The sequence below is a fragment of the Balaenoptera acutorostrata genome, chromosome 9, assembly GCF_949987535.1.
Source record: "Balaenoptera acutorostrata chromosome 9, mBalAcu1.1, whole genome shotgun sequence".
In the NCBI taxonomy this organism is placed as follows: domain Eukaryota; kingdom Metazoa; phylum Chordata; class Mammalia; order Artiodactyla; family Balaenopteridae; genus Balaenoptera; species Balaenoptera acutorostrata.
The window spans coordinates 103,036,837-103,044,153 of NC_080072.1; the positions used below are offsets into that span (position 1 = coordinate 103,036,837).

Sequence of the window (7,317 nt, forward strand, 5' to 3'; positions counted from 1 at the left end):
TAAAATACAAATGCAGGGGAGGACAGCCAAGCAACAGAACTCCATCACCAACCTCAGTTCTGTCTCCTGATCCAACCATAGACTCTCCCCGCCCTGAAAGTAATAGCCCTGCTGACTCCTGTTGTCATAATTTTCTGGTGTTTCCTTTTAGTTTTATCATTTGACCACAACTCTCTCGACATGCTAGTGTAGTCTTTTCCATTTTAAAAAGTCGACATGTCTTCTGAGTCCCTGTTCCTCTCCAGGTTCACTTTTCATCAGTTTCTTTTCCTTACACTTTATTTTCTGAGGAACTCGGGGCACATGGCCTGTGGAGTTTCTCGCAGTCTGGGTTGTGCTGCCTGCACACTCACAATGCAGTTCAACAGTTCTCTGTCCACTTTTTTGCCTGCAAATTTCTTGCTGGACCCAGAAGTTTGACCTGATTAGGTTTGATCTGAGTAGATCTTTTCAGCAAGTTCATGGGTGGGAAGCACATAACATCTGTCTCTCTTTTATTGACCTTAGTGATCATTGATGCTCGTTGTCTAGATTCGTCAGTTCATCAGATGTTGCAAAATGGTGATGTCCCATCATTTATTTTTTATGTATTTTTGGAATACTTTAAAAAGGAGGTGCTTCCCCTTGGCAAGGATTTGATTATCTAGTGTTGTAGTTGATATAGGGGAAAAAAAAACCAATAAATGTTGACTGTTTCATTTATTTGCTAGTTTTCAAGATAACGAATTAATTCCCTGAACTACTGAAGGGACCATTGAAGGTGACCAATTAATTTTTGTTGTTTCAAAAATTGAATCTCTCTAAAAACAAATACTGTATATTAATGCATATATGTGGAATCTAGAAAAATGGTGCAGATGAACCAGTTTGCAGGGCAGAAATAGAGACACAGATGTAGAGAACAAATGTATGGACACCAAGGGGGGGAAAGCAGCAGAGGGGGTGGTGGTGGTGGGATGAATTGGGAGATTGGGATTGACATATATACACTAATATGTATAAAATAGATAACTAATAAGAACCTGCTGTATAAAAAATATATAAAATAAAATTAAAAAAAAATTGAATCTCTCTAAATTAGGAGTTTGGGATTAACATATACACACTATTATATATAAAACAGATAAACAGCAAGGACCTACTGTATAGCACAGGGAACTATACTTAATATCTTGTAACAACCTATAATGGAAAAAAATCTGAAAAAGAATATACGTATAGGAGTCCGGAGACCCCGGCCTTGGGCGCCTTCACGCCGTCTCGGAGCGCATAATGCTGTGAGTAGGCGCCGCGCCGGCTGGCCCGGCTGGATCTGCACGTGGCGGGCAGGGACTGCGTGCGCCTTCGGGGACTGTCGGTGCCGGGCGCCCGGCCCCGGGGTCAGCGGCTGGGATCCTTGGCACCGCTGGTTTCTCCATGCTGTGGAAGGGACTGGCCGATGTAACCGGCTCTCCAGAAACCCCTGCTTGGCTGTAAGTCCAGGAAGGCCTCTTAGACCTCCATCTCGTTTCAGAGCCACTTCTGAAGCTACTTGAGAAAAATGATGTGACCGCTCCTATCAAGGATGTTGGGAAACCTATAACATCTGTGAAGAAAGTGGCCCTTTTTCCCTTTTGCAAAATCGACATCCTCAAACTCCAAAATGCCAGCCAAGATCCCAATTTACCTGAAAGCTGCCAATAACAAGAAAGGAAAGAAATTTAAACTGAGGGACATCCTGTCTCCGGATATGATCAGCCCTCCCCTTGGAGACCTCCGCCACACCATTCACATCGGCAAAGAGGGCCAGCACGACATCTTTGGAGACATTTCCTTTCTTCAAGGAAATGAGCTTCTACCTGGAAACCAGGAGAAAGCACGCACGGGCCAGTTCCCTGGGCATAACGAGTTCTTCCGGGCCAACAGTACCTCTGACTCTATGTTCACAGAAATGCCCTCCCAGGTGCTCAAAAACGCCATCTCCCTCCCAACCATCGGAGGGTCCCAAGCACTCATGTTGCCCTTGTTGTCACCGGTGACATTCAGTTGCAAACAGGAGTCCTTAGGGCGGGGAAGGCTGCCCCGGCTTAGCTGTGAGCCGGTCTTGGAGGAGAAGGCTCCGGAGGAAAGCGGCCTGTTGGAGAACGGGACGGTCCACCAGGGGGACATCTCGTGGGGGTCCAGCGGGTCCGCATCCCAGTCCGGCCAGGGCAGGGGCAGCGACTCCTGCAGCCTCTCCGAACAGTACCCGACCGGGCGGCCGAGGACATGTTTGACCATTCCGCCCCGTGCGAGCTCGTCAAGGAAAAGACTAAATCAGAGGAGTCCCTCTCTGATCTCACGGGTTCCCTCCTCTCCCTGCAGCTCGATCTTGGGCCCTCATTTCTGGATGAGGTGCTGAATGTCATGGATAGAAGTAAGTAACAGGACACCGCGGGCTCTTTTCCTTTGGGATAAAAGGTATCAAAAAACAGAACAAAACAAAACTAACCACAGTCAAAGAGAAGAGCTTCGCTGGCTATACTTGCTGTCATGTGATGGGTTTTCTAAAATGACGTTCCTACAGAATATTTTTTTACCTGGTAGGCTCTGTTTGCAAAAACAGTGAAAGAAACAAAAAAACCTATCCTGGCAAAGAGAGCAAGTGAGTCAGAACCCATTTTCGGTGAGCATTGCTGATGTACAGCTCACATTTTTTGTTTTCAGACCTTCAGACATGTAAGAAACCTGGCTTGGCCAGGACTGGCGCTGCTTATGAAGGGCTGTGCCGGTCACTTTAAGGACCTTTACAGTACTCGCATTTTCTGAGCACGAGGAAGTCAAAATTTATTTAACATCCACGCCTTTTTTCTAGACTGTTTTCTATATTATATTGTTTGGGCTCACCATATCAAATTCTTCAGTGTTAAAACTTTTCTCTGTTTTCACATTTGAACAACTTTATGGGTTTCGGGGATTTGCTTGTAGCTCTTAGATATCCCTATATATTATATATATATTGCAAAATTTTGACTGTCAGCTACATGTTGGTAAGACACAAGCAAAGTATTACTGTAACTAAGTTATTTTTAAAGTTAAAATATATTTTTATGTGCCTTTGGCTTTTTATTGCAGAGTCTACATTTTATAGGTACTACATCAAATATGGTCATTTGACTTTCCATTGGGGTTCCACTGTAAGCTGTGTATGTGTATGTTTGGAAAAATGTATTCATACTTAGCTTTATTTTTTTTTTCTTCATCTGTTATCATACTTTTCACAGCAGCCAGCAATGGATTGTAAAGTGTAAAGGCAGAGGTTACTCAAAATGCTTCTGCAGAGACTGTGGGCTACACCACATAATGTTATTTGGAAATATGGGTATTTTAGTACAGTACATACTTGCATTACATGGTACTTCATACAACACAATACAGAGTAAATGTTAAAATCAAAAAAAAGAATATACATATATATATGTGTGTGTGTGTGTGTATATAAATATATATAATTGAATCACTTTTCTGTAACTTGAAACTAAACAACATTGTAAATTAACTGGACTTCAATTTTTTTTAAATGGTTAAATTAAAAAAATCTCATTATGGGGGAAAATGCCCAATTCCAGGAACAGACTTTTAATTCTGTTGTACTTATTTTGGTAAATATGCATGTCTTCATTGTGAATCTGGGATTTGTATACTATGAGAGTGATGATACAATTTTATTTAAGCATAGCAATATAATAAAGAAATGTTGAGAAGTCGTTTTTTAAAAAACTGAATCTCTCATGTTAAAAATGAGGTAACTGAGAGCCAGAGAGGTTAAGTAACTGACTTAACATCACACAGCACATTGATGGCAGAGCTGGGTAGTGCTCTCCTGCCTCCCAGTTCATTCTAATCTTCCCCTTTCACGAGCAGAACCCCAAGACCTGGAGCCCTAGACTCCAAAGCTGTCTGAGGATAACTGAAAGGGCCAATAAATATTCGAAGCATTGTCCAGCTCCCTTCCTGGCTCATTGCCTTCACTACTGGGCCGGCCCCCGCAGCCAGGTTGAGACTCACTGGGAAGGGAGGGGGGTAGCCTGCAGCTTGTGCACTGCTTCTGAGAGGGGGTGAGTTGCCAGCCCTGGAAATTCCACCTGTGTCAGGGAGTCATGGGAACGTGCCCAGGTTGCTATGGGGAGGCTTTCTGCCCTGGCTGCCGCAAAGCAGCCCCCTGCCAAATCCCGTCTTGCTGATTCTCAGCGGGAAAGTGGGAAGTCAGAGGAGAAAGTTCCAACCTGTCAGTTAGAAGGGAAATAGCTGAGAAGCCATCTCCCCACCATGTTAACGATCTTAGCATCTTAGTGTGTGTGTGTGAGAGAGAGCGAGAGGGAGAATATTTGGTAGAGGGCGTCAGGGGAAGAGATGGGGGGAAGTGATCAAATGGGGTTAGGAGAAGGAGGCTCTGTGTAACCCTGTGCGGGGGCGGGGGAGGCTGCCTGGCTCCTGGGGACTGTTCAGCACTCTGTCTGTTCACACCTACTTACGTAGCTGATGACCTCGGACCCACCTACTTGTCCTGCCCTTCCCCCTCCCTGCGCCTCTTTTTCCTGCTCCCCTCTCCGCCCCCTCCCCCCAGGCTCCCAGGCTAGGGGAGGGTGACGGCAGCAGAGATAAGGACATGCTCTTTTATGTAAGGATGCGAATCCCTGCTAACTTGTGGGTTAGAGAGCCAGTCAAGGGCAAGGACAAGGCTGCTACCAGTGGCCCTGGTCTGCGTCCTGAAACACAGTAGTGTGGTTACTCACCCTGGCTGGAGAGCAGGGTTGCTTGGACCGCGTTCTTGGAAGTGAAATGAAACTTGACGGTGGGAGATACTACTATACTGAGTCATAAAACTGGGATCTTTGGGCCAAGGAGTCCCAAGAAGCTGATCACTCTAGTTCTTTTCTCCTTGGAAGAAGATTCTGGAGGACTTCAGCCTGAGAGGTTATAATGTTTTAAAATTTTAAGTTGTGAAATTAATTTAGTGAGTTGTGATCAGAATATTAGTTAAAAAATGAAATAGAGTAGACAGTAGACCAGGGTACGTTATTACATGGAGAAGGTGAGTATTGTTTCACGAAACTCTTTTTAGTGTTGTGTGTGTGTAATTGTGTGGGTGTGTACTGGGTCACAATGTATTTCTTACTGTAAGTCACAGCCAAAAACTTTGAACATCATTGCTGTTTTAGAAAGTGTCAGGAATGAAGACTTGGCGTCACTGTAGGGTCTGCCATGAAATTGCTGTGTGACCTATGGTGGGTTGTTTAACCTCTCTGACCTTCATTTTCCTCATCTGTGAAGTGAATGAATGAAACCAAATGAGGAGATTAAACTGATGATTTCAAAGGCTCCTTCCAGCGTCAGATTCTATAATTTTTAAGGTAAATGAGAATTCAACCTGTTTTTACAGATTCTCAAGGAAGGAGATGACATCCGCTCCAATAAGCAATAATTTCCATTAAAAAACAGCTCTTTCTCTTTAGGCTTCATTCATTCATTCATTCACCAAAGATGCATTGATGAGTCAGACACTGCTCTAGGTCCTGGAGAGGCAACAAGTGGGATAAAACACAAAAATCCCTGCACGTGTGATGCTGCCTTAGAAACCTCTGTAGCAGTTTATGGTTGTTTTTTTTTTTTTTTCACTTACCATACATTTAAAATAAAACAAAATAAAACTGAAAACCGTCTGTAGACTTGAGAGGATAGTTATCATTTTTCCAAAAATTGGTTTGGACCCTCAGTTTCTCCTTCAATGAAGTGGGATGCAATCATGGAGTGCTAACAATTCAAAGTCTGAAAGGGTGCCGGAATGTCTTTTTTGCTCAGAAGGGTGACCTGACCTGATAATCTTAAATAGATAGACATCTGAATGTTCCAGACAGGAAATTATTATTTTCCTTGAATATTTTCCTTTTTTTCTAGGAGCTCTTGAAACCACAGACCATTCACTGAAAGGCAATTCACTTTAAAATGTTCAATTTCAGCTCCTTGACATATTCATCTTCTCTCAGTATAGAGATGAAAAGCCTCCTTCGAGGACTTTGGAATTGGGGTGGCATCTTTCTGGCCTTTAAGCCGAGAACTCTGTTGTTTGGTGAAGGGGTTGGATAAAGGAAACCTGCAGACTTCTGGCTACCAGGATGCTTAAATTCAGTGTTAGGAGTGCTAGAGGACTTTGGAATCTGAAATCATCCTGACCACCAGGGGGCAATAAGAACTTGTTTTTCCACACCACCAATGATCGCCTTTCCCATCTACTTTAGCCTGCAGTTATAGGCTGGTAAAATGACCTTTTCAAAATATGCCCGGCCACCTCAGAGCCCCTGAACGCCAGGACTATAAGCAGTCAGTTGGCTGATTCTCCTCTCTCTCATCTCCCAAAATTAAACGTGCAGGTCCATTCACTGATTCAAAAGGTATCTATTGAATCCTTTTATGTATCAAGTACTGAGCTAGACTGTGCGAATCCAACCTTCATCAAGGCAAAGCCTCTGCTCTCCAGGACCTCACAGGCTAGGTTTTTCCATAAATGACAGACAAAGGGCTTGTTGCCCCCAAGGTGGTTTCACATGGTCCTGAATCCAAGATTATAAGGCTGTTTTCTTACAGTGAGGTGAAGTTTCTAGGCGTCCGGATCATAATCTTGACATTTTCAAATGAGAGAATATAGATGTCTGTCAGTGAGATTTAGGAAATGCCTTTGGTATTATAGCTAAATTTTCAAACACCAGTTGGAGCAGACTGTATAGGCTCATCGTGAATCCTAAGTCAGGAATCACACTGTTTTGCTGTTGTAAACTTGCAGGACTGGTCAATCTTTCTGGACCCAAGTTTTCCCAGCTGCTCTCAGAAAAGGCCAGGACACTAATAGAAAACTAAGTGAGATGGAAGAGAATGATATTGTGGGGCATTACACAGGTCTAGAATCCCCACGGGGATTTTGCCCCTTTGCTATGTGTTTACAGCTGGTTGTCTGTTTGCGTGGTTGGTAGCTTCCCTGCCACCTCTCTTATTTGGTGTAGACACAGGGTCTAGGTTATGTTAAAACTATAGTATTGGAACCCAGAAGTCAATAATTATCCAACCAAGGGATCAGATTTTATTTTATTTTTCGCAATAACTTGGATGAGTTGAGTGTGTAAATGGATGACATGTTATAGCTCACTACTTTCTTAAAAAGAGAATGGAACGAGGGAAGAATTCTGGGACGCACTTCTCCCAGACTTTTTTTTTGGGTGGGTATTGCCCATAGGTCACGTTGAAAAAGTTTGGCAGGATTACCAATGCATGAAGGCACTGATGGGTAATGAGCATTTATGATTA

The 7,317-nt window shown here is 43.5% G+C and overlaps 1 pseudogene; it reads left to right on the forward strand.

Annotated features, from left to right (window-relative positions):
* Window positions 1–1,591: 1,591 nt before the first annotated feature.
* On the forward strand, window positions 1,592–2,711 carry LOC103009504 (cdc42 effector protein 3-like; annotated as a pseudogene).
* The last annotated feature ends 4,606 nt before the right edge of the window (window positions 2,712–7,317 follow it).